Raw genomic sequence first — 27083 nt, forward strand, 5'->3', positions numbered from 1 at the left:
TACTCAGTTGCATGTTAACGTTTTCATGGCGGAGCGGGTTAACAACTTTAATTTTTGATTCAAAGATCAGCAAATAGGTGTTTTTGGCATAATATATACGATTTGGATAACTTGATTTGAACTAAGAGCTAGGTGAAACTAGGATTAATTCAAAACTTGAAACAAGGCAACTACAAACCCTCGCGTTTAACTGCGTATTCTTATGCCCTTGGCTGAAAAACCGATATTGATATTTGATTTTGTAAGCATAACTTGAAAACTTTGATGCAACGAAATTCCAATTTCTTTGCCTACCTTGTTGAGGAAACTGCATAGCACAAAGCGAACGTAAAGACAAGAATTTGGTTTGAAACATAAACCCAAACCCAACCCAGCCGTATAAATTGGACTTGCAGCCCTGATTAAGACATTTGCTACACATTAAGCTAAGCACAAATTATAATCAAAAGCTTCTAAAGCTTTAAGCAACTTCATTAAAGCAGCTTTTTAAAAACTGTATCCTAATGCTTTGGATTAATCCTGCAACTTTTTCGCGCACTTCGCTTAGTTTCAAGTTAAAAGCTGTTGTTAAAACTCTTAGCGTCCATTCCTTTTATTTTTTAAAATATATATTGGACTTAACAACTTTTATTTAAAAAGTATGTATACGTATTAGATTAAGTATACGTAACAGAGGACTCGCAATTAACAAGTGTTTAAGCAATTGGCCTTTATTACAGCCCCTTCCACTCCTGCCCCAACGCCAATTGCTGCCAACACGTGTTTATGTTGTTTATATACTTTTGCTATTGTTGTTGTTTTTAGCCATGTTTGCACAACAGACACCAGGGCCATAAATATTGTACGTCGCCTTTAATATGCAGTAAGCTGTTGTATTTATTTGCACAGCTCAACAAATTCCAATGATTTTTTCATAACTGATTTGGCAGCGCGGCTCAGCGTCCCGCATGCTGGCACAAGCTCTCCACTCCCCGCCCCCTACGCACACCCTGTGCAAGTTAACCACTTGGCATGTATTTTAAATCATGACATAAACACTTTCGCACATCCCAAGCTGCAATACAACCAATTCAGCCAGCACTCGACAGCTATTTTGTTTATTTATTCGTTTGTTTGTTGCTGTTGCCAATGACTTTAATGATTTTTGTGGTCAGGGTTATGCAATTGCAGCAAGGGACACGAATTAAGCTCATCAGCAGCAGAATGCGCTACAAATATTTATATATGTATATATGTATGTGTGTGTATCTATAGCCATATATTTGCTATCTGATAATTTGATATGCGTTAGTATGTGTGGCTAGCAATTAGCACAGCGGACCGATGGGCAAATGGAGCTAGTGCACACGAAAAAATAAACACTAAGAATGTTGCAGTCGGGTGCAACCGACTGCATAATACTCGTTTACAGGCCAAGAATAGTTTGAAAATATGCTATATGCTCATTTTTTTGAAGATATATCAAATGATCAAATATATCGACTTATCGACTGATCAACCTTTTGGAGGGACTTGCGGTATGCCAGCCCCTCATATCCTACCTATCTTAGGTAAATATTAATGAGTAGATATTCCAAGCTTTTAGTCTCCAACTTCGATAACGTCTAAGAAATGAAGTTTATACAATCTGCAAAGTCAATATACTCTCTTCACTTTGTCATTGAGTAAAAGTGTTATTCTCTTTGGGTTTCCAAAGATAAGCTCCTCTTGCAGACATATAAAAGATTCGATCGAACTAATTTTTGACAGACTGCTACTATGGAAGCTATACGAAATATACGACACCGAAAAGAAAATTATTTTCTTGCCTTTTTGAAATTCGCTATTTATTTCAATTTTTAAATTTTAAAAATAAGTTAAGCGTCTATTAGCAGCATATATAAATTAATAAGAGTTACAAAATAAATTGTCTCGATGTTACCGACTTCGATTAATACATTCTCGAAAGCAAATAGACGTAGTTTGACACATTTGCAATAGAAGAGTCTTAAGCTGAGATAAGAGACAAACGGACAGATGCTATATCGACTCGCCCGCATATACAGACCCAAAATGGATATGCTTGTTACACACGGCATAAAAAAAGAATCTATAATACGCTCTGTTAGGGTATAAAATTTATCTAATCGGCTTTACAGAACGCTTGTTCGTTTTAGCCAAGGCACGCCTATCTGTCAGCGCAAATATTGTCACAAGCTGCCAGTGAAGACGACGCGGTTGAGGAAGAGGAGGAGGAAGAGAACGAGGACATCGTGCTGTCGTCCAAGTTATCAGATTTCAGTAGAGAACGGTAGAAAGATTTCGCTGTAAACCGAACTGTGCAATTATTTGCACAACTAATAATTCACTTTAGTGTTTCATTTAGTGCAAATATTGATAGTGCCGCGCTCAAATGCAGCAAAACTTCGTCTAATATGCGGAGAGCGGGAGAGACAGAGGGCGAGGCATGTCATAATGTCTGTCTCCTAACTGGGGCAGGTCCAACTAAATAATCAGATGCACAGCATTAGCTTGTTTTATTTAATATTTCTTCGCTTCTTCTCACCTTCTGCATTTTCCAATAGTCATGAGTCAACATGAGTTGGCCAAATTTAGCGTTTCATAAAAACGAAAATTTTGTAAAACTTTAAATTCCTCCCAGATGATGTTAAATACCCAAGTCAAACAATGCACAATTTTTTGTTGTTTCACTGCGCAGTTCTCAGATCTAAGATTTAAGATCTTGGATCTTGGCATGCAAGTCATGCGGCCGGCCTTTGGGGGAGGCCTCGCCGAGCATTTTAGATGTATTTTATTGGGGTCTCCACACATGCTCTGCGCGCGCTTGTGTGTGTAGGTGTGTGTGTGTGTGTGTGTGTGTGTGTGAAATGTCAACATCATGTGGCAAGAAGAACCCCATAAGCCGCTTACTGCTGTTAGCAGTTGCCCATTTTTGGTTAACTGTGACGATGCGACGGCCTTGAGAATCTCTTTCGGTTTGTTTATTGCTTCGTCTAAGCGTTCAATTGAACTGACAAAGCGCAAAAAAAAACAAACAAAAAAAAAAAAACAGCACGAACAGAGCTTTCATTGATAGCAACACTTCCCTTGATGATTGCCGACGATATTTCAAGCTTGACGCTGAGAACTGAATTATGCGCCACTTGTTAACCATCAGTCAACTTCAAATGCGCTGCTTTAAGTTAAACACAGCAGCAAATTTGCTGGCTATGCATTTAAATTAAGCTTTGATTCAATTTTAAATGTCGTCAGTTTTGGCCTTACTTTAGAACCGAACAGTTTAATATTTATATATTTCAAGCTTCGATTAAATGTTGACCAATTGTCTTTCTGAGAATTTAACTATACGAACAAAAGCATCATTTAATTGGAATATACTTATTCAAATTGCAGTATTAATGCAGAGATTTATTTGGTTGCTTTCAATAAATCTGGGCTTCTATGGAAGACAATGAAGAATGAAGAATTGAAAGAAAAATGCAAGCATTCAATTTATACTATTAAGAGGCAAATTGATTATAAGGCTGTGTATTTCCATCAACCTTCGCTTGAATTTATATTTCAATTCAATTTAAATTTCAGTTTTCAGTTAGGTTTCAATAATTTTCAATGAGAACTTTACTTTTTGAATATATTGATGACTTCAGTGGAATCGAGGTTTTAACATTCAATTTCAGTTTTCGCTTGAATTTCAAATTAATTCAGTTTTCAGTCAAATATCAAACATTTTCGATGGGAACTTTACCATTTAAATAACTTCATGACTTAAGCTGAATGAAGCTTGCAAAGCTATGCATTTCAACCAAGCTTTTTGTTCAATTTTAATTATTATGTTTAATACAATTTTATAATTTAATTTTATTACGCACAATCTATATTCAAGTAGATCTTCAAGCAGTGTTTCGCTTGAACGTCGCTTTCAATCAGTGCCATTGGACTCTTTCAATCAACTTCAGAGAAAGAGCGAGAGAGAGAGAGAGAGAGAGTCGCTGCGACTGCTCGTCATTCACCTTGGAAAAACTTGCAATGCACATTGAAGCGGAAAAACCAGTAATTAAATGGCTTCACTTTTACGCTTTTTTCTCTTTCGCCCAAAAACGCTTCTTTTCTTTTTAAACTGTTTGTTTTCGTTTTTTGCCAGTTTTGTTTTGTTGTGTTTTTTTTTTTGTGCTCCCTGCCAGAGCAGCCAAGCAGCCAGTCTCTGTGCCAGCCCGTCCAATTTGTAATTGAAACTTTCATTTTCATTTTTCCACATTTTTTTTTGTTTCTGTTTTGCGTTTGTCTATTTACAATTTTTAAGCATGTAATAAAAAACCAGCACCGCTCAAGATCTGTGAATGTTCAGCCGGTTGAGCTATGAACCAGTTGACATTGCCACTAGCTGCCGTATACCGAATTGTGGCTCTAGCCTCTCTCTCTCTCTCTATCCCTCCAGCTAATAATAGGAAAAGCAACAAATACAACAAATTGCAATTATGTTGAAATTCAAACAAGAGGCAATAATATTTAAAAGCTTTGTCACATCAACACAATTTGCAATTTTCAACTTGCAATTGAATTTGAAACTGAAGCTGAAGCTGATATTGAAGTGAAAATTGAGCGTGGTGATTTTTCGTAATATATTTGCACATTTTATATTTGATGAAAGTGCATTTAACCAAAATGGAAAGTGGCTGCAAATTCAAATAACATTAATAGCCGAAATGTGAGACGAGTTCAGCAAAGATAATCATATTTTCTGGCCAAATACGATTTTCATATAGTTTTACTTAAATATTACAAATTTCTGCGAGTGGAAAGAGGACTTAATTGCAAATGGCATATGAAACGTCGCTTTGAAGGCAATAATTTTTAGATTTTTTAAATCTTGAAGCTGTCAAACAAAACTATTTTCTGCTATTGGTCATTTGAGCTGCAGTATGCGCCTGGCCCCAGCAGCTACCCCCGCCAGCCTACACTTCGAGTGTCGGGGCGCTTAGACGAGTAAACAAATTGGCTTGAAATTTGATGAGTTTGTGGCGCTTCCGTTGTCGCGGCGTCTCGTCGCAAGGGTGAAAAGTTGCGCAACGAGTGTCTTATAAAGACGGCCCCCGCTCCCTCTGTCTGCACCTTCACGAGGCGCTGTAAGTGTTACAGCGGGGTGTGGTTCGTAATGAATGACATGCCATACTAATGAATGACAAGAGGCATGTTGCCAGCTGCCCAGTTGCCCGTTAGTGGCTGCTACCTGTGCACAAATCAATGGCTCGACTTTAACAAATGATGAAATGCGATACTTGGCCGCACGGCCGGCCAACGGCGTGGCCGTTGCTGTTGCCATTGGTGCTCGCGCTGGCGCTGGCGATGGCGATGGCGCTGGCGTTGGCAACACAAATAGACAGAGACATAGAGTGCAGTTAGTGTTAATGAAACCCAAGACCAAAACAAACTAACGGGGCCAATCGCAGCAGCGGCAGCAGCTGCAGCTAAGGCAGACCTCTAAAGATCAAGGAAGTAGTTTCACGAAGCAATGTGGCACGGTGGTCGCCGAGTCGTGGTAGGGGTGTTCCACACACCCTGCACACGGGATATATCAACTAAAGCTTGTCTGCTGTCGGAGTGAAAAAATTAAGCGCAATAAATAACGTATACGCCGCATAAGCCATCGCATATCAAGCCCGTCCGGCGCCTCAATGATGACAACAACAACAAAAAATGTCCGTAAATGAACAAAAAATAATTAAAAATGCATTTTTCATTAAGGCATTAAAATGCACAAACATACACACGAACGCACACATTCAGAGATGCCGGCAACCATTCATTTAATTCATTTATCTGTGGGTTGGCTCGACCAGTTCATTGATTACAACGCCAGTCCCAGCCAGAGCAACATGCTACACTGTATGCAGCCCCGAGTCTCCGACCCGATCAGCTATGTGCCCCGCGCGTCCCGTGCCGCCGTGTCACCGTGCGGCAGACTCGGCCTGAAGCTCTTTGCCCGCTTTTATGTCATTTGGAAATTATCATTAAAGCTCGTTGCGACTGTACAAGAGGCTGGCGCGGGGAGCACGGCACAGATATGACCACTTCATTTTGCAAACACACAGCAGCAGCAGCAACAACAACAACATACACAACAACAACAACAATAATAATAGTTGCAACAATAACAGCAGAAATGGCAACAACATCAACTGCTCGGCCGGTCGGCTTTGCCAGAGGATTGCGGCGCGTGACGGTCATTGAAACAATGCGCGAAAAAAACGCGTGAAATTAAAACAATAAAAGGCAGCTACAACAACAACAACAACAACAACAACAAAACGGCAAGAGCAAAATGTTCAGTTAAGTTTTAATTTTCACAAGTGTGAAAAATACTATTGAAAAGGCCGCACAAAAAGCGCGCCTCGGCAACGAGCTATTTCCGCACCGGCAGCAAAAAAGAAAAAAAAATTTTCAACTTTGAAAAACTGTTGTAAAAAGGCAAAGAAAAAAAAACTAAAGTAAATGAAAGAACAATTATCTTCGGCTTGCCGAAGTCTTAATACACTACCCATTTTAGTTTAACTTAATTATTATCTTAACCCAAATCTTGTCAAAGGGAGCGAGACAGAAGACTTGGTTGAAAGAATGATTCCTTATTAATGGAAAAACTCTACTTTTCAACCAATCATAATTACAGTGTATAGATAAAAGTCTGCTTTAAATCTTGTTGAACTTAATTGTTGGCTGTTGTGAGGAGAACAAAACACTTTTTCGCTTTTAACAAAAAAGGGAGAATATTTATGAGATTGCGCCATAAAAGATTGAAAACTGATGTGCCTCAATAATATGATCAGGAATGATTATGCTCGCTATTAGTAAATACCTTGTAATACCCTGTTAAATATTCTTATCGATATTTATCGGCTTGGGGTGAATGCTTCTACTTATGATCGCTTGATCGTCTTGGTTTCTATATCGTCCATCATCCATAAATTAGGGAATCAAAGCTTTCCCAGCTTCAGTATGCCCATTTAAAAGAGTTAATGGGTATCAAAAACTTCACGTCATGACAAAGAATGTTGCGCTGTGGTCGCGACCACTTTGCTGAACTGCTTGTGGCCCGAGTGTTAAATTATATGCTTGTCTTGTACATTCGCACATGCATGTGTGCTTACTTAATATGGACATGGCATATGGGGCAGGCTGCGCCTTGCAATCTACCAAAAACATATCTGACACGAATTTCAAAACAATGAATCCAGCATAGGTGAAAAAAGATTGAATATGGATTAAAAACACTTCGAGCTCGAACATATCGAACTTATCAATTGAAAGCGAATTAAAAACAAAACAAATGCAATTGAGCAAATCGAATTGTAAGCATAAATGAAGTAAATTTTTTTTTTTTTTTTTTTAATTATATTTTGTTTATTAAGAAATCTGGTATCCTGTTACTCTATGTTAGCAACTTTTATCAGAGTGACATAATTACTTAGCTTAGCGATGATTGTGGTTTTACAATTAGTTTTACAATTAGGTTAACAGATTACAGAAACATATTTTGATGTAATTAACGAAGCTTGTCACCTATACATAACGATCGATTAGGTCGGTTGGGTAGGTCCTCTTCAGTCGCCTTCTTCTTCGCCTCCTTAGCAGGCTCCTCGCCAGGATGTTTGGATGGTTGTGGAGCTTTGTTGAGTAGCTCGCTGCTTGCCTGTTGACTACGTCGCCCACCATTGGAACCTTGAGGTCCTTGGCGATGTCGCGTGTGCGAATATACCATTCGGCTCCAGTTATTTTGCGCAGGGTTTTGGCCTGAATGATGCGAATTTTGTTCAGGTGTGTTTTTGCAGCTATACCGTAAACTTGAAGCCCGTAACGCCACACTGGGGCAAGGATTACCTTGTAGATTAGGACCTTGTTTCGGAGCGAGAGTTTGTTTTTGGAGTTGAGGAGCCAGCTCATTCGCCTTATCTTAGATTTGATGTTGCTCGTTACTGCAGAGACGTGCTTACTAAATGTAAGTCGTCTGTCGAGAGTGACACCTAGGTACTTGTGTTGACGATATTGCTCTAGAAGCTCACCATGAAGAAAAAGTCCGGGGCATGAGTCCTTGCGTAGAGTGTGGGTAACCGTGGCGCATTTTCCAGGGTTCACTGCGATGTTCCATCTACAAGCCCAGTTTTCAAATCGCTTGAGGTATTCCTGCAAGAGGTCAGTTGCCACGTACACACATTTGTTTTTTGCAAGGATTGCCGTGTCGTCAGCAAACGTGGCCACCAGAAGGTCCTGCCGATCATTCCGTCTGCTTGCATTTGCTGTGGGCATGTCATGTGTAAACAGGCTATATAGCGTGGGACCCAAGACGCTGCCTTGTGGAACGCCCGCTTTTATGCGTTTGGCTTGAGAGGCTACTCCATCCTGCACCACTTGAAAGGTTCTCTCAGTTAGGAAGCTCGCAATGGTGCTAAATAGCTGCGGATTCAATTTGTCCTTTATCTTGGAGAGGAGTCCTGCGTGCCACACCCTGTCGAAGGCTTCTTGGATGTCGAGGTATGCTGCCACCACATACTCTTTCCTGTGAAAGCCGTCCAAAATATAATTTGTGACCCGATGTAGTTGCTCAGGGGTACCGTGTTTGAGTCGAAACCCAAACTGGAACTTCGGGATCAAGCGTTTTATTTCCGGGGTATCCAGGACCCTTCTGAGGATGCACCTTTCCAGAATCTTACCAAAGGCAGGCAGGAGGCTGATGGGGCGATAGGATCCCAGTTGATTAGGGGGCTTTCCGCTCTTGTGCAACATGATTATATGTGCCTTCTTCCAAGCCACTGGAAAGTAACCTAGCCGAAGAGCTGCATTAAAAATGGCGACGAGAAAAAGCACCGCCTTGTATGGCAGTAGCTTGATTGTCTGGTTGTCCAACCGATCTTCCCCAGGGGCTTTGCTGCTTTTTAATCTCTTCATCTCCTGCTCTACTTCTTGGAAGGTGATTGGCGATACAGGGAGTGACATTTGGAGTGGCGCCTCCAGGATTTGCGCGACTCGCTGTATCCTTCCATGCGATGCGGTCTCAAACGGCTTGAAGCGCTCCTCCAGGTTGCAGGCAAAGGCTTCGGCTCTGTCCATTGGTGATCTGGCCCAGGTGTCATCGGGAAGTCGAACGGGGAACTTTGGCGCAGCTTGCCGCTTGTATCGACTGCTAAGTTTCCACAGCGCGAATTTGGAGCTCTCGTCTGCCGTTGCTTCCTCCAGCATGCTGTCTGTGGCATTTCTTTTCGAGATAATCAGCTCCTTCCTGACCCTGTTAGCAATACGACGATAGATCCTGTCAATCGTGGGGTCCTGGGTACGGACATACTCCCTCCTCAGTCGCTTTTTTAGGGCGAGAAGACCTTCCAAGATGGGGGAAAACGTCCTTGGCCGCTGGCTTGTAGGGGCTGAGTAGATATGTGCGGGCGCAGCGTTGGCGGCTGCGGCATGTACTTGGTCCAACAGGGTTTGTACTGCAGCGTCGACGTCCTCAACTGACAGAATCTGCGTGTTTAGGTTGATCAAGCTATTTAGTTCGGCCTTAAATCGTTGGATGTTCGACCCAGGGAGGACAAGCCTGCGCTTTTTTGGGATCCTTTGTGCAGCCGTGTTGATCGTTGTGAAGTAAATTGATACTTCATAAATGCATAAATGAAGTAAATTTATTATATTCTGCGAAAAGTTAAGGAAACATTTATAGTATATAACTTGAATCTATAAACTAAAGCTAAATATATCTATATATAATTTGACCAGAGCTCCAGCCTTAATTGAAGTTTCCTTTTGTTCAAAGTTTGTAATATAGTGCTGATAATACTTCTTCTTCTTTTTAAATTTAACTTAGAAAATGTGTTTGTTGGTAACTAATCAAATCAGAAGTCTTTTGATGTGGAAGTGTGATGTGAAGGCGAGTTAGGAGAGAGGAGTTGACTAACAGGGCCAATGAATAGACGCGTGATTGCAATTTAAGCGGGAAGCGCGAATTACGCAAACAAATTTTGATATCACTTGCACATTAGTCGTCAATTTCCTCTAGTTAGAAACAATAGAACCGGTTAACCACAATTGAAAGAGGGAGAGAAAAAGAAAACAAATAAATAAAAGATCGCATAAAATACAATAGATATTGGATTATAAATTATGTTGAAATGTATAATGAAACTGAATGTGATTAAATCGAAATTGAATGCCGCGAACTGTAACTGTAATTACATTGAATAAGCCAAACACAAACGAATATCCCCAAAAATGGGTGCCAATGGTATGCGCGATTGGCACCAAATAAAAAAAGACCAGAAAAAAAAAAAAAACAAAAAAAGTGAATGCCTGAGTATTTGGCTTGCTCCAAAAGGCTGGCATCAACGATTATTTCTAAGCTGGCCAAAATAACCGCAGCCAAATGAAAGTGAAATGCGAGCACAAATTTATATCGGCCATATTTGTGGCTGCTTTGCTAGTCATCGCTGTCTTCTGCTCTGCTCTTGGCCAGCGTTCCGCATTGTTATGGGGCTTATGCAATAAACGATTCCCAACCTCCTCAATGCCCCGTGACAATGATATGTCACATTTTGGCTGCGGATGCGCGACTCGACTGACGTAGACTGTGACTGCGATGGCGACTGCGATTGTGGCTTACACTTCAATTGTTTGTCTATAGCTTTGGCATAACAGTAACTGCAAATCGGAAATGAAAAAATGGCTAAAATCAATTTTCATTTGCCTGACGAGCAGCAATGACTGCAGTTGTTAATGTTGCTGTGGTGTTGCTGCTGTTGATGTTGTTGCTGTTGTTGCTGCTTTTGAACCAAAGTGAAGTAATCACAGTAAACAGCAAACAGTAAAGCAAATAAATAAACTGATGAGCGCCAGGGTAGCGATGTTGTAGTTGAAAGCAACAAAAATAATACAACAAAAAATCAAACTGAAGAAATGCCAATCATGCGCGATAATAACAACAACAACAACAACAAAAACAGCAACAATTTACCAAAGATGATGCCAAATGATGACACGGAGTTGGCGGGAACTGTATTAAGTATACAGCGGAGATGAAGTCAAAGTCGTTTTTTCTTCTTCAGCCAACATGTCGAAAATCAATTTAATGCAGTGCAATCAAAAGTTAAAATTGAAGACCGTGCAGGCAGCAAAGTTGAAAATGCTGAGAGCGCAACAGCAAACAAACAAACAACACCAACAACATCGACGACAACAACCTCAAGCAATTGCTTTGATTAGTTGCATAAAAGCGGCAAATGGTTGCAGGATGGTTTGGATGTACGGCCAAAATGATGACTTGACTTCAATTTTTTGGTTGTCAACCCAAAAGCATGTTCGAAGCATCAGACGCGATTTCAAAGCGCAACTTTCAACGGAAATGTGACTTGGCATGGAAACGGGCCCAAAAATGTTTAGAGCATGCTATTCACAGTCATATTTCATATACATATATACACAACTTTACTATTATTCAAAAATTAGCTTAAAAATTCCATATTATTATTTGGTATAAGCCGAATCTATAAGAAAGCTAAGGTTGCCTCTAAAACAAACGCCCCGAATCCCAAAACAATTAAATTGTTGGAATTACAAATTTTTGAGGAAGACACGACGCCAAATTACTTTTAACTTCTTCACCAACCATTGCATTTATCTAAACACATTTGGTACATTATAAATTGGAAACGGGATCAAATTTATAAATAATGAAATAATCAAAAAAAATGTAATAAAATGTGCAAATGTGTGACAAGCCATGATTCGAGCCAAAGCCAGTTCAAAGAACCAAACCTTATGACAGGAAGATGGTTCTCATTGTTCATCAAATAAACGACGTTTCTTTCGGCTTTGAATCTATTGTCTTTATCCATTTAAAACCGACCATTTTATTTGAATACTTTTTCATTTTTCACTGACATCTTTATTTCAATCTGATTCCTTTTAACAATGTTCAGTCTTTCAGAATGGACTTCACTTTCCAACAGCCTTTTGATTTCCATATTAAGTTCAATGTCTCCCACACTCTCACTTCAAGACTTGATTCAACTATGAGTCATGCATCAGTTGCTTATAATATATATAAAGCCTTATTTTTTTAATTTTTCATTTGAATATTTTGTTGTCACCCAGCTGTTTTCAATTTTCATTTAATCTGCTTCAGTTTCAATCAATTAGCTTTTAATTTTTGAAATGTTTAGCAATATTTTGGACTTATATTCAACATTATTCCAAACCCAGCTCAATATTGATGAACTTACAAAGCTTTACAATCCCCACAGGCCAAAACAATCTCTCAACTGGGAGACCTTTCTTTAAACTTCAATGTCTGGAATGTGTATCTGCACGTGTGTGTGTGTGTGTATGTGTGTATGAAAAGCTGTAAGGAATTTGCATAAACACGCCATAATATGCGATTATCATATCAGCATAGCCCACGGTCTCGTATATGGTCTATCCACATGGCTGAGCGCGCCAACGCCACCTTCACTTTTAACACGGAGTTTTCTGCTGTTGCTAGTTTTAATTTTATATATATATATATATATATATATATATTTTTTTTTTTGTGAAAAAAAATGTGTCAACAATTTGTTGACCGGACTGTTGCGCTTTGGCCGTTCACTTAACGAGCCACATAAACATTTGAATATTTTCGGCATGTGCAAGTGTTTCCGGCTATTTCACAACCGAATATGTTACAAGTGGGATGGGTTGGGAAATTGACTTGGTTGAGAGATCTGTGTTTCCCACACTTTGCCACGCCTCAAGTGGCAACTTATGCAATGCCTTTGCACAAATGCACAAATAATAAATCATAGCGCATGCAACAAAAGGAATAGCAATTATATTTTATTGAATTGAATTGAATCGAGCTGAAATGCGTTGAATGCAATTCAATTGAACGTTGACTTTTGTACGTACATATATCAAACTAATTAGCAGCCAGACGCGCTCAATTAAAAAAGCAGCAGCGGCAACAACAACAGCAACAAGAGCTCCAGTTTTAGAATTGCATGATTTATGGCATGAAAGTTGCTCGACCTTTGGGGCCATTGCGGCTCCAGTAATTCCCGTTACAGCTTTGGTCTGGTTAACGTTGCGTATGAGTAATCGCTAAACGATTTGCGGAAATTGCCATGCGACATTTATTTTATTTATACATTTTGCTGTTGCCGCTGTTGTTGCTTATATGTATTTTTGTTAAATTAGCAATTAATCGAAATAAATAAACACATTTAACGTTTGATCGCTCTCACTGAACGGGGGCGCATGTTACCGGATCGCACTCATAAATATGCAAATGCCGTCCGCAGCTTCTGATTTAGACGCTACGATTTACAAAAGTTTACATAAAAATACCCTTGTCGGGAATATGGCTTACAAGTGCGTGTAGAACAAAGCTTTATTTCCGACCGATTATTCCATACAGGCTAGGGCCATAGTAAAGCTCGTAATTGCTGTCTTTAGTCGAGAAATTATAAAAAGCGAAAAGTCTTATAAAAAAAATAACTAATTTTTCAACCAATTCTTCCTATAGGTATACATGATATGGTAATCCGATGTTGATAAGATTTGAATCATATTCGAGGTCCATGAAAAAGCACGTTTATATAGTGTTTGGTCAAGATGTCCAGAATAATCAAAAGCTTTTTCAAACAATTACTTAATTTTCAGCCGATCAGTTCTATGTCAGTTAGATGATATAGTGCTCCGATCCGATCGATTCCAATCTATTTGCTGCCTGCAACAGCAAGACGGACCTATGCAAAGTATGCAGAAGAAAGTCTTGAAACTGAAACTGAAACTTGAACCTATATAATTTCTTAAATCGGAGCTATCATCTTCCAGGCGTTGCAAAATGTCTGTTCAGATTATAATACCCTCTAACAGGGTATATTAAAAACCGGTTCGAAAACGAAACAGAAACCAAACGCAACTCCGCAAAAATGTAAATACGAATTCCCAAGTGGCGGCTAATGTAAATGAGTCATGACTGATCGGCTTGATTGCCGTTAATCTGCTTATTGAATTACGTGTCGTGTCTTGTCGATAAGCAGATGAATGTGCATCTGATTTTTATTTCAACATCGCTAAGCCCTAAGTGAAGAGCTATTACTTATAGCAGCTCAGGATATCGACAGAGTTCGAGTATTGCGATTGGAAACCCTTTAGGAAAACAATTTAATATCTATTTGGGGGCAACGCTTAACAAAAATATTTATTTTTATAATCAACCTCAATGTATAACAATTAACTTTAACTTAGCTGCAACTTTAATAAATGATTAATACTTGATGCCAAACGAAAGATAATTATAGATTTAATGGCAATATATGCTAGTTTTCCAGGGGCAGAGTCAAAGCTAAATAAGTTCTTTACCCAAACTGTATTTTCTGCCGTTCATTTACTGTTATGCATGTGTGTGTATGTGTGTGTTTATGTGTGTGTGTGTATTGTTGCATTGACTAACTGTTGTGTCCGCCTAACGTTGCCCCATTTAAGCATCTGTTTCAACGTCTTCAATCAATTGATTGATTATGAAAACTCTGCACGCAAAGCATAATCAATGTTGATTATAATGATGATGATGGTGATGATGATGACATATGAACTGTTACCATATTTATTTATTAATATGAAATAGCAGCAACTGCCGGTCAGTCTTTGTCTATGCCAAGCAGAAAGAAACAAATACAGATACAGCTACAGCTACAGCTACAGATGCAGATACAGATACATTCACAGATACATACGCAACACACAAATTGTTATTAATGTTTGCTTTAGTTATTTATTTTGTTTTTTATTTTGTTCATTGGTTTCGTTTTATTCATGCATGCATTCGGCTCGTCTTGCCACATTTGTGCTTCCTCTTTGTTGAACTTGTTATTCATTTCCACGGTTCACGCAAGATTTGAACTCCACATGCGGAGAGAGCTTTCCAATTGGGGACAAGGTTATTCTGGATGCAAATTTGATTACACTTGGACGCGGGCACTCGCATCAAGTAGCTGTAAATATGTTTGGCATTCAATTATCTAGCTGCAGTTTCACCAGTTGCTACTACCACCAATGTCCGTCGCCTTGTTATAGTTTCAATGGACTTTTTCTCTAATTTTTTTTTTCTTAAACCCAGACCGGATTAAATCGTGCGTTGACTCAAATACTCAAATATGCTGACCGGCGTGTCGGCCATGTGCCGCTGAGTGCGGAGCAAGAAACCGGCTTGACACGTTGCCAAAGTTAGTTTTGTGTTGTTATGCTCTTACTGAGGGTATTATAGTTTTGTCATCAAATGTGTAACGCTTTCAAGAAGCTACCATAAATCATATATACACTTGCTCAGTCGCACCTGCCTGTTTATATGCAAACTAGCCTAGCTATAGCTTTGTTTTTTGATTCTATATGTGTCGACTATATTTTATAGATTTTCAAATGTTTTTTCAAGATATGTTGATGAAACTTTGAATTGACGAGATTTGTTATGCTCCCTACACATAAGTTAAGTCTTAATAGCATTGCACCAATACATGTTATAGCTGCCATATCGATCGATCGAAAGTTAAGTTTTTGTTTAAATGTTCTTTGTTGTCACAATTCCCCTCACGCTTTATTAAAATCACATCAACATTTGCAAGGGCATTTCAGCTTCGGCTTGCCAATCGCCGTTTTGTTATTGTTTCTCATTTTTATTTTTATTTTCAAATGCCAATGGCTGACGCGTTTCGCAGGCGACTTTTACAGCGTGGCGTTTAGTTAAACTTGAACTTGCCAGGCGATGCGTAGCCACAGCTTCTGTGAATGCGAGTGTGCGTGTGTTTGTGTGTAACAATTTGTGGGCATCAGGCCAAGCAGCTTAATGCCGTGGGAGAAAGGAGATGGCGCAGACACGTTGACCATAGTTAAATGACCCATTGGCCAGGCCAAAAGCAAAACCAAAAGTCTGGTACGCCTATCTGCATATGTGGATTAAAGTGAGGATAGATGCAACGGATTTTCTCAGGTGTCAGTTGCAACCTGCCAGTTGCCAGTTGCCAGTGGGTAGTTTGCTTTTGGTAGTTGATACTCATGGCTCTGGCCAGACTTGTGAAAGTTCAGTTCAGTTGAAAACTTTCAAGTGCAGCTGCAAAACTTGACATGCTCTGTGGGTTTTGAGCCTGAGCAAAACTTGCAAACGGATTCGTTAGATTTACTTGGCTGGCTTAGTGTTGCTCGAGGGTTTTTCGTGCCAGACCCTGCTTGAACTGTTCAAAGTCCTATCATAAATGTTAACATTGAAGACATGACATAGCTTAAGGAGAACTGCACTGGGCTTAAGATACTCATGAAATATTTGGCAATAAACGTCACCGCCAGCTATTCAATTCAGCTTATGCCTGCAACTGTTGGGCAAATGTTATCAGCTTACACTTTAAATTAATTTTAATAAAATGGGCAGAAATGCCTTGGAGTTTGCCTGCACTAAATCCAAACAGTTAAGATGTCAAGCATTGGTGACCAAAGAGCTTAATTTACTTAAGCACAAAGCCAGATGGATTACGTCTTTAATATAATTCAATAAAAATAATGCAAATAATACTATCAATATATATGGTCTAAACAGAAAGCAAAACTGGTAGACCTATGGGAATTCTAGATATGAAAGCCTTATGCAAGGCAATGAAAATCGCAAAAAACGGGTTTTTTAACAAGGTTTTTAGGAGAATAAAATGCAGAAAAGATATAAAAGAAAATATACGAGGAAAGGAAGATAAGTGAATTTTTCGATGCCTTTACCCGTTCGCCAAAAATTAAGAAAAAAAAAAACTTTGAGCCAAATGTGTGTATTAACACTTGTATATCATACGTAGGGCCTGAAAATTAAATTTAATTTGGATAGTAAAAACCACAGTTATTAAAGAATTAATTTTCATACTGTGTGGGCCTCTGTCCTTATTGTCTTTTTGTGTTAAAATGCAAGAGGGAATTTCATATGCTCGTCGCTGGAAGTATCTCCGAGCCGGACGCTTCCGAGTCGTGCACTTTTATTTGTTTTTTTGATTAGCAATTAACAGCGTGTTCACCGATGTCTGACCACTGCGTGGCAAAGTGGAATGAACTCAAAAACTTTGACACTATATGGATGTCATGTGGATGTCATATTGTTGTTGTTGCTGTTGTCCCACACAGAAGAGCGAAAGTTGAATACGCTCTGGCTTTTGTCAATTTTGGTCAGGTTATGCGAAAGCATAAACGACAACGATTTAGTGCGGCGAAAAACTTTGCCATTTTAAGCCATTTTGACTGGACTCATCAAAACCCGTTAGCATTGGCCAGCAGCCCGGCCAAAAGACAAAAGATTGTCGGATCGGTCGCTGATGCCGCTGATCGATGATCATTTGCACTGGCGTTGGCCAAAAGACTTTCTTCCGAGCAAAAGCGTTGAATGACCGTAGCTGAAGTTGAAGCTGAGCTGAGCTGAGCTGAACTAAAACTGAACACAAACTATTTGATTAATTGTTTAAAAAATTCAACTTGAAATGGAAACTAAACAAAGAGACAGCAGCCGCAAACCTACATTTATCTGGATTTCGCAAGAAAAATCAATGGACTCTGTTTTTTTACACATGACTTTCATGTCTTTTTTATATATTTAGCTTTGTTTCGGCATATTGTGCGCTTTGTCTCTTATACAATTGACACCAACAGCAACTTGAAATGCACGCGAATGATGTGTGTGCGAGAGTGTGTGTGTGCTTGTATGTGTGTCATGCGTGGGCGTTTGTCATTTTTGCAGCGAAAGCAAAGTTAAGCCATTAATATTCATGATGAGCAGCTTGCAAATCTTTGACCAGCTCAGTTTTAAGAGCTTCAGAAACTTTACATTTTGTATTAATATGTGCAAATATTTTCATTGAAAGCGAGCTGACATATTTTTTTCTCACTTAACTTATTGCACTTTATTGTCAGAGATATTTAAAGAAAATAATGGAGGAAATGTTAACATCCCAAATTCTCATCAGTTTACAAATCTAACTGATTTTTTTAACAAGCGTTTTTCTCATGTTTTAACTTTGAGTTTGATTCAGTATATTTAAGTCCCGTCAAGGGAATAATATTGTCACGATCTGTCTAACGCATAAGAGGAGACAACTGTGATTTTTTCTTTATTTATTCGGTTTAACGCTATCCTGATACAGGCTTGCAGAAACCGAATTGGACCACTTTATCAAAAGGCTTTTGCAATAGCACATGCATTGAGCGTAATCTATGTTTAAGAGTTCTTACAATTTTGGGGTATATCTATATATTTATGCTTAAACCTTAAATATACACTATAAGTATATTGTTTACAAAAAACCCCTAAGGCTCATTCAGTTAAACCAATCTGTTAGAATAATCCAATACTTAGATCAAACAACGAATATATATCAGACTTTAAATAACTATCACGAAATTCATGTGGAATCTTATCTACCGAACGCCTTTAAAGTTAGTTCAGTTGATGCTGTTGGGTGTTATTTTGTATGTATGTATGTATGTATGCATGAGCTCTCTGCCAAGTTCACGGCAGACATCAAAAACCAAAAATACAACAAGAAAAACAACTACAAGAAGACCAAACGCCACTTGGCAGAGGACTTGAAAAGCGGACGCCCTTCAATTCTTTTGCAACGTTCTTTTTCGGATGCATTTGGCTGCACTCTAATTACATTTGAAGTGTGGCCATTGGCCATCCAAAGCGAGCATACTTATCAACATGCTCATCATCATCAGCATCATCAACAGCAGCAGCAGCAGCAAAAGCATCATCATGATGATTGCTGCATACTTGAGCAATGCAAAGGGGGCTCAACTCTAGACCAAAGTATCTTGCCTGTGCACTCAAGCATAAGACTTTGTTTTCTAATTTGGCTTTAACCTTTGCCAAAGAGCCCAGCTCCGACTCGCATTATCCATTAAGCGCAAAAAATACGAGAGCAAATACTTAGTACATGGTACACTGAAACGAGCCCCAAATGTGGAGATAATTGAACCATGGCATATAACCTTGACATAACCAAGAAATTTTGCAATTCGTTGCCGCATCGCTTTTTTTTTGCACAATTCTCACTGGATATTTTGGGCAACGCTTCATCCTGAATATAATGCCCCTTAAGGTGGGCAGCGGCACGCCCATTCTCCCATTCGCCCATTCGTGCACCGTTTGTCATGTATTCGATTTAAGTTTAATTCCAATTTCAATTGAACAGTCGCAGTTGCTGTTGCAATTGCATTGATCCTTCTTCCTGCAACTTTTCCTTTGCACCAGACTCCCATCGATTTTTGAGCCTTTCACATCACAGCAGTTGGCCAACAGTTGGTCCAAAAGTTTCAGTCAGTGTCGCAAACTTAAAGCAATCTTTGGCATCAAATCTACTTTGAATGCTGCACATCAATCCATTTTCAGCTTTCAGCATTTTTGTGAGTTGAATTCCATATTCTATAAATATTTATACATGCATGTGCTTTAAGGGCTTTTGCCTTATTATATCTATGTTAATCAACCAACTTTTTGAGCCCTAAAGCTTTCATTCCAAAGTGCATTAATGCAATATCTCTAAAAAATAACTGATTTTCATTAAATAGAGAGGTTGATTTTAGTTTTTATACATAAAAGTTCGCTTAAAACTTTCACAAGGGAGCTTTGTTTAATAGATGAACGCCTATTTTAAAGCTTTCATGTGCTTGCAAAGTTTTTTGTTGTGACAAGTGAAATGTTAAAACTTTTTAGGCATTAAAAAACACGAATTGAATGTGAGAACTTTTTATGAGCTTTTAGAAAATTAATTCTTTTAAAGAGGAGCTTTAATGTGTTTATCTTATAGATAAAGACTCACTTAAAAGCTTTCACGTGTTTGCCCAGCTGCTTGCTGTGTCATGTGAAAGTAGCTTTAATTTATTTTTAAATGTAAAAAAAATTACAATGCGAGCGAGAATGAGAACCCGAATTATTATAAATTCCGATCGCTTAAACAAAAGAGCTCACTTAAGACCTTTTTACGAGCTTGCAAAACTGTTTGCTTTAAAAAGTATAAAATGGTTTAAGAAATTAAAAAGTATCAGAGCCAGAATGAGAATGAGCTCACTCAATTTTATGAAATGTGATCGTTTTGAGCGGACCTTTAATATCATTTCCTGGTTAAACACATAAAAGCAAATACTTCAAACGCATTTTTTCACAATTTGTAATTAATTGAAACATTTAAGCGCTTTGTTTGCTTGCACGTCTCTGCTCTGGCTGGCAGTCAGCTTGACATTAATCTGAGCTCTCATTTGCCTTCGTTATTGCCGCCTACTGATGTTGCGGCTTTAGGTGAAAAGGCAGCCAAATGAGTCAACGACACCTTAGGCCATAAAACGGTTCAGTTCCTGTTTGACATTTTGGGCTAATAAAGTTGGTAACACATAGCGTCCGCTACGAATAATCCGCAACCCGTGAAAGCCACCCCCTCCCCCACGCTTAACCACTTGAGTGCATTGCACTTGACCGCATCATAAATTTGCCAGTCATTCCGAGAGGCCGTTGCAGTTTAGTTGCCCCTTTTGACGATGCCGCCGACGCTGCCGCCGCAGCCGCCTGCTGTCAACTTTTAATTTGTTTTAAAAACTTTTTGATTGTTTCGCTGTTGCTGTTGTTGCCGGCATGCAAATGTGCGCTTACGCTCTGGCGCCACGGCGTCTTCTTGGTCTTGAATTCTCATCTTTGTGCTGCGGCCACTTCGTTCTCTGTTCTCCGGTCTCTGTTCTGTGGGGGCTCTCTGAGCTGTTGCTTGAGGCATTCATTTGCAGTTGCTTGATTAAATTGTCTTGGCCGGTCCGTTCGCTCACTGTTATTTAAAGTTTTTAATTTCATTTTATTGACACTCCCTGACAACGCTGGCCAGCGCTACAGGCCGCTGACGCAAGTTTTTGCCATTATAGTTGCCATTGTCTCTGCTGCTGCTGTTGCTGTTGTTGACAGTTGCCCACAAAGGCGAACAATTTCCAGGCGATACCCTAACAGCAGACCACAGCCAAAGGCAGTCAACGACTGTCAATGCGATATTCGCAGGCATATCAAACATAACGACTCGACGTCGGCAACACATGACTTTGACTTTTAACTTTGTGGTCCGCTTCCAGTTAACATTGGCTTACATGTTACACTGTTTAAGCAGTAACATTTTTGACAGCCCCTGGCTAATGACACTGGCAGCAAAATCTTTAGCCCAAAGGTTAACATATAGAATTTGCTTATGATTTGCCAGCAAATCACTTGATGGCCGCACGTGGCCACTTGCTCTTATTGCTGTGTTGCGAAGGACACGCAACAGCAACATGCAGCATACGTGCTATGAAGCAGCGTCGCAGTAGGAGCAGAAGCATCAACAGCAACACATTTGTCTCTCAGGCGTTGGCGGCAATATGCGCATGTTGCTGACATTGCAAGTTGCGCTGCCGGTTGTAGCGTGGGGGGAGAGGGTAGAGAAAGGGAGAAATACACACAGAAACACACCTACACACACTGCCTTGACAGCCAACACGCGTCAGCTGTTGTTGGTGCTGCTGCTGCCGGTCCAACTTTTGCATGTTGTTACTGCTGCTGCTGCTGGTTGCTGGTTGCTGCTGCTGCTGCTGGTTGCTGGTTGCTGCTGCTGCTGTCCAACTAGTGAGTCAGCAACATGAGCGCGCGCGCGCGTTGGCATTCTAATTTATTTATGTTAATGCAATAAAAACACTCAATTTGCGGCTGCACATTCGAAATATTTTCTTGTCGTTGTTGTTGCTATTGCACTCGCTGGGCAAACATCGCATATTGGCGACGTTATCGCAACAGCAGCAGCAGCAACATAAAAACACAGCTAACCTTGTTATTGTTATTTAATTTCACTTTTTTGTTAGCGTTGACTGTTATTGTTGCCGCTGCTGCTGTTGTTGCTGTTGCAATTGTTGTTGCTGTTGTTGCTCTTACCGTTTTGTGTTGGCGTTTTTCGTGCTGGTTGTCGAGTTAGTTCTTGTTGTTTCTGTTACCATTTTATGCTGGTCGCATGATTTACGTTGTTGGCGGCAGTTTTTTCTGCTGCTGCCGCTGCTGTTGCTGTCGTTGTTGTTGTTGATATTGTTGTTGCCGCAGCGCTGCGGTAATGCCAAGTGTTTGTGTCTGTTTGTCGGCTCGACATTTTGTAGCAGTGCATTTGTAAGTTGTGTCGAAACGGGTCGTTAGTTACAACCAAATAAGAGGAACTGTTGAGCAAACTGCTCGACTATAAAATACCACGCAATAAGTCGTAGAGTATACCGCACAGTGAAAATAAGCAGAATATGTACAGAGCATACCCTTAAAGACTTAACCTGTTTTTACAATAAGTATACATGGTTAGGACTCTTATAATCCCGAAGACGGCATGCTTAAGGACAACTCGTACGAGATTTACAGGGTATGCATAGTTAAGCAGCCGTCGCATTCATGTAAAACTGCTTCTAATTTTATTTAATGTATACAAAATATAGATAAGAATGCAACAGTCTGGCAACTCCGTCACCAACTGTCTGCTCTGCTAAAATTTGTGTCTCGCATTTGCTTCAATCTTTGCATACAATATCTGATGTTTGCTCTTCGCTGTCGTGTCTGCAGCTGCAGCTGTTGCCAGTTGCCAGTTGTCAGTTGCCAGTTGCGCGTTGTTTTGGTACCACTGTGCACACACACAATAATTTTGCATAGATTTATTTATCATATATTTTAAATAGTATTTTTTTATTCTACTCGATGGCAAAGCCAAAAGCAGCTTCGCGTGCGTCATTTGCATTTGTAGGCAAAAAAAAGGTCGACCATGGCTAGGCGCTGTGGGGGCAGGGTGAAAAGGGGGCATGTTGTTGCCTTTATTTTGGTTAGCTGTGGGTCGGTTGTTGCACTGTCAGGCAGATTTACTTTTACCTACTACGCCCCGCCCAGCCCAGCCATGGGGCTTGCGAATGTCTTTATTATTTGCACACTGAAAGTTTATAAACACGCCTATCCTTTTCTCTCTCTCTCTCCCTCGCTTGCTCCTCTCGCTCTCTCTCTCTCTCTCTCTCTCTCTCTCTCTCTCTCTCTTTCCGTTCGTGTTGTTGTTGGTGCGCCCAGCTTTTTAATAAAGTCATTTTATTTACATTTGTGCTTTTGTTTAGTAATTTATTTACTTTTTTATACCAATACATATATTCGGAGCTTGCATATTTGCTTTTGCTGCTGCTATTGTAACTGTTGCTGTTGCTGCTGTTGCTGTTGCTACTGCCGGTAGCCAAAAACATTTTAAATGCCATTTTAATTATATTTGTTCTTTTGTGCGTTGGCTGGGCGTAAATTCCACTTGGCTTTGGTCGCTCAGTTTGCAAGTTTTTCAATTAAAATGAAATAAAGCGACATAAATCAAGTCTCTCTCGCACACATATGTATATAAAAACGATGTCTGACAGCAGCATCAACAACTGCAGCTGCAGCAGTAAAAAACTGTTTAAAAACTAAAACAGCAACCGCAAGTAACTTCATTTGGCTTGAGGCAAACGCTGCGTATGAGCAATGTCGAGTGCCGAGCCACAGTCAACACTCGACACTCACCAACACTGAAACTGAGCATCCGCATCCTCATTCAAGCAATTTTCAGTCTCCAGCTGACTGACATTTGCATGCATTGAGAACTGGGACGGGAACGGAAGTGGGATTGGGATTGGGATTGGAATTGGGAGCTGTTGGGTCTAGAAACGGGGCCTTGTGCAAGCATATCGTAATTCTATGCCGGATTATTGGAACGGGACGGCAGCTCTGGCTATGGCAGTACTGAAAGCTGCTGAACTACAGCTGCACTTGGCACAGACATTAATCAAAAACAAAATCGTTCAGCTCAGTTGGCCAAGAAAAGCAAAGGCAAACCACAAAAAGGACTTGAGAATTTGCTGAAAATACGAATTTATTTTAATTTCTTTGATACGTTTGTACCACAATAAATAATACAATATGTACATGCTTGTTGTCTGGTCAAACAACAAATCAATAAATGTCAATTTGACAAAAACGCATAACCTTAGAGTCCACATCAGATTTTTGTCCTAAAGTGTATACAATATCATTAGGCCTTAACAAAATATGGTTGTGCAGCAAATTTTCAATATTTTCATTGACCCAATATGGGTTTCAGGTTCGTTTGACCCGGTCGAATATCAGAAAGCTTTCAATAGTGAAGAATATTTTTGCAGGGATTGTATATGTTTCTTTCAGTGTTGCAAAATGTTTCAGACAACTATGAACATAATTTTGCAGCTAATCGGACTAAGCTTAAACTTTTGTCCAGCTAAGAACTCATTTGTGTACCCAGATATTTGAAAACAAGCTCGGAATGTGAACAACAAATTTAACTGCAACCATTTTGAACCAATTTTCTTCATCTTAAAATTTAAGATAGATATAACAACAATATTATTATAATTATAATAGTTTATTATAATATTATATTTCCGAAATTTTTCTGTCAATTAAAAGATCTTATTAATAACAAATACACTTTGTGGCCGTCTTCCCCGCCAGTTTATCAAACGAATACCAGCTGTCACCCAATAGCCGATTTCTGCCTTTAATAAGGCCAGTTATTGACATTCGGCATGCGGCTTGTGCCAGTTTTTTGTGTGGGGCACCGCCCGCTTGAAGCGTGCAATGGCGACAAACACAAAAAGCACTCGAGCATGGCCTGGTTGGGGGCTTACAACCACACAACGGCAACCAGCAACTCCTTCAACCCCCTTCGGCGAGCCAGTGAGTGCACTTATCAGCGCCAATTGCAATTGTTTTTAATAATTCACTTTCACTTTTGCGCCCGCAGCACACACACACACACAAACACCCTCGGCGACACACACCCAAAAAACCTTGAACCGCATTTCTGTTTTCTCACCTGGCAACTGGCAACTGCTGTCGGGCCAGGGAGCTGGCTCTGCGCCCGACTTGTGTCGAGTGTTGCAGACCAAAGCTGTGGGCCAACGCTTGGAATTGGGACTGCGATTGGAACTGGGCTTAGCTCCGGCCTCGGTGGCCTGTTGCCACTTGACTTTGGCTTTTTGCATGCAAATAGCCAACTGAAACACATTGTGTGTGTGTGACTGTGCGACTGTGCTGTATATCTCCCTTTTTTTCAATTTTTGGAGTCGCACACTTGAAGCTTGGCGGTAGCAGCTTCCCAGTAGCCACCGCAAAAGCCGAATAAAATTAATGAGCTTTGAGGTAAAGCTAAAGCCAAAAGCCGACTTTAGAGTACATTTTTTCTATTCCATTTTGTTTCTCTTGTTTACTTTTTATATCCTGTAGCCACTTAAAATGGGTAAGAAAAAAGGCTATAACGGCCTTGGACGGAAAGAGATGAGCAGAGATACCCGGCCATGTTTGTTTGTCTGTCTATTCGTCTTAATCTTGAAGATTATAAGGGCTGAAGACGTGAAATTTGAAGAATAAAAGCGTTTATATATTTTACTATCGCTCAATTTCGTAAAATCGAGAACTTTCTATTTATTAACAAGGCTTTCCCAACACAACTGGTAGAATTTAAGAGCTAGTGAAATCAAAGTTGATATGTGGGTTCTCCCACAACAACCTATAAAAATATGTTCGATAGTTTTTTACGGCAGCGCGACACTTGAAGCAGGGTAACAGCTAGTCGGCTACTTTCGACTGGAGCATACATGATTATTTTATAATGTTAAATTGTATGTTGTTTTCTGACGACGACTTTAAGAACGAAAGAAAAAAGATATTTTTAAATCTAACCACTTATTTTTTTTGCTTTTCCTGTTCTCTTTGCAGCAAAGACAACAGCAGCAACAGACGTCTTTTGTGAACAATTGGCATCTGTGAAGTGCAATTGTCAGGTAAGAAGCTATATTTTATATTTTCCATTTCCATTCAGTTTGGGGATTTCATTAATAAAGTTGAAAAAAGCCGAGGTAGCTTAAACATGCCAAGGTTATATACCTCAGTATTATGCCCCCGATCTCTTTAAAAATGTTCAAAAGACCCAAAAATATGGCTTCTTATTTCTTATTAAGGCACTATGTATTCTTTAAGATAGGCAAAAAGGCGTCATTGTTGTTTCTTCGCATTAACTCTTTTTGCAATAAAGGAGTAAGTTAGTTAATTCTTTTTAAATATTCCAAATGCTGCAAATATTCAGAATACTATCGTACAGTTGTTTTGCTTATTACTTCTAAAGTCTACTTTACAAAGAAAAATGTTCATTTTTGTGCGTTTTTTTTTTCAAGATATGACGTTCCAAAACGACATAACTCCGCGCGGAGATATGACGTTCCAAAACGACATAACTCCTCGCGGGAGATATGACGTTCCAAAACGACATAACTCCGCGCGGAGATGGTGGACTTTGCTAGCGAAACGTTCTTTGGCCAACAACTTTTTTTTAATGAATGCCATATGATAGTAGGGATCCGTACGCATTCAAAAAGGTATAACATTTTAAAATGAGATTATATTAACCCGAGATTTAAAAAAAAAATCGTCAAACAAGTTGAGATATTCGAACCTACCCCGATTTTGGAAAAAAACGTGATGTTACCCCTTGCATTTTGGTCGATTTGGCTCAAAATTTAGATTTTTATTTTTCTGATGCCAATCGATAGTACTGATCCTTACGAGTCAGAAATAGTATAAAATTCCAAAATCTGAGATTATTTGGCCGAGATAGTCTAAAAAAAATTATCAAAAAAGGTTGCTTTTACAAACGAAACGTTTTTTGGTCAACAACTTATTTCAACCCATCAATTTTTAATTTGTTTGAATGCCGTATGATAGTAGAGATTCGTACGAATTCCAAAAAGTATAACATTTCAAAAACAGGATATATTTTCCCGAGAGTTAAAAAAAAATCGTTAAAAAAGTTTGTTTTTTTTTAACTTATATATGTTTATTGTATTGAATAAAAAAATAGCATACATTTTTATCACAAAACCGTTAACTTAGGTGGCTTCTCAGGCGTTATCGTGGACAAACGTCAAAGCTGTCTTCTTTGCGTAAGGCTGCACCGTCACGTAGGTAGTCGGTGGGC

At 39.5% G+C, this 27083-nt stretch overlaps 1 protein-coding gene across 2 annotated transcripts in view; it reads left to right on the forward strand.

Moving 5' to 3' along the window:
* The window catches only part of LOC115767077, a 103577-nt gene that overhangs the window by 57663 nt on the left and 18831 nt on the right, over positions 1 to 27083 (forward strand). For both annotated transcript variants that reach the window (XM_030711220.1, XM_030711221.1), the window contains one exon: positions 25829 to 25893. The gene's annotated coding sequence lies outside the window, so the exon portion shown is untranslated. The remainder of the gene's footprint in view (positions 1 to 25828; positions 25894 to 27083) is intronic.

This window comes from Drosophila novamexicana, unplaced genomic scaffold (assembly GCF_003285875.2).
Source record: "Drosophila novamexicana strain 15010-1031.04,08,12 unplaced genomic scaffold, DnovRS2.1 tig00001302-arrow-arrow-pilon, whole genome shotgun sequence".
Taxonomy (NCBI): domain Eukaryota; kingdom Metazoa; phylum Arthropoda; class Insecta; order Diptera; family Drosophilidae; genus Drosophila; species Drosophila novamexicana.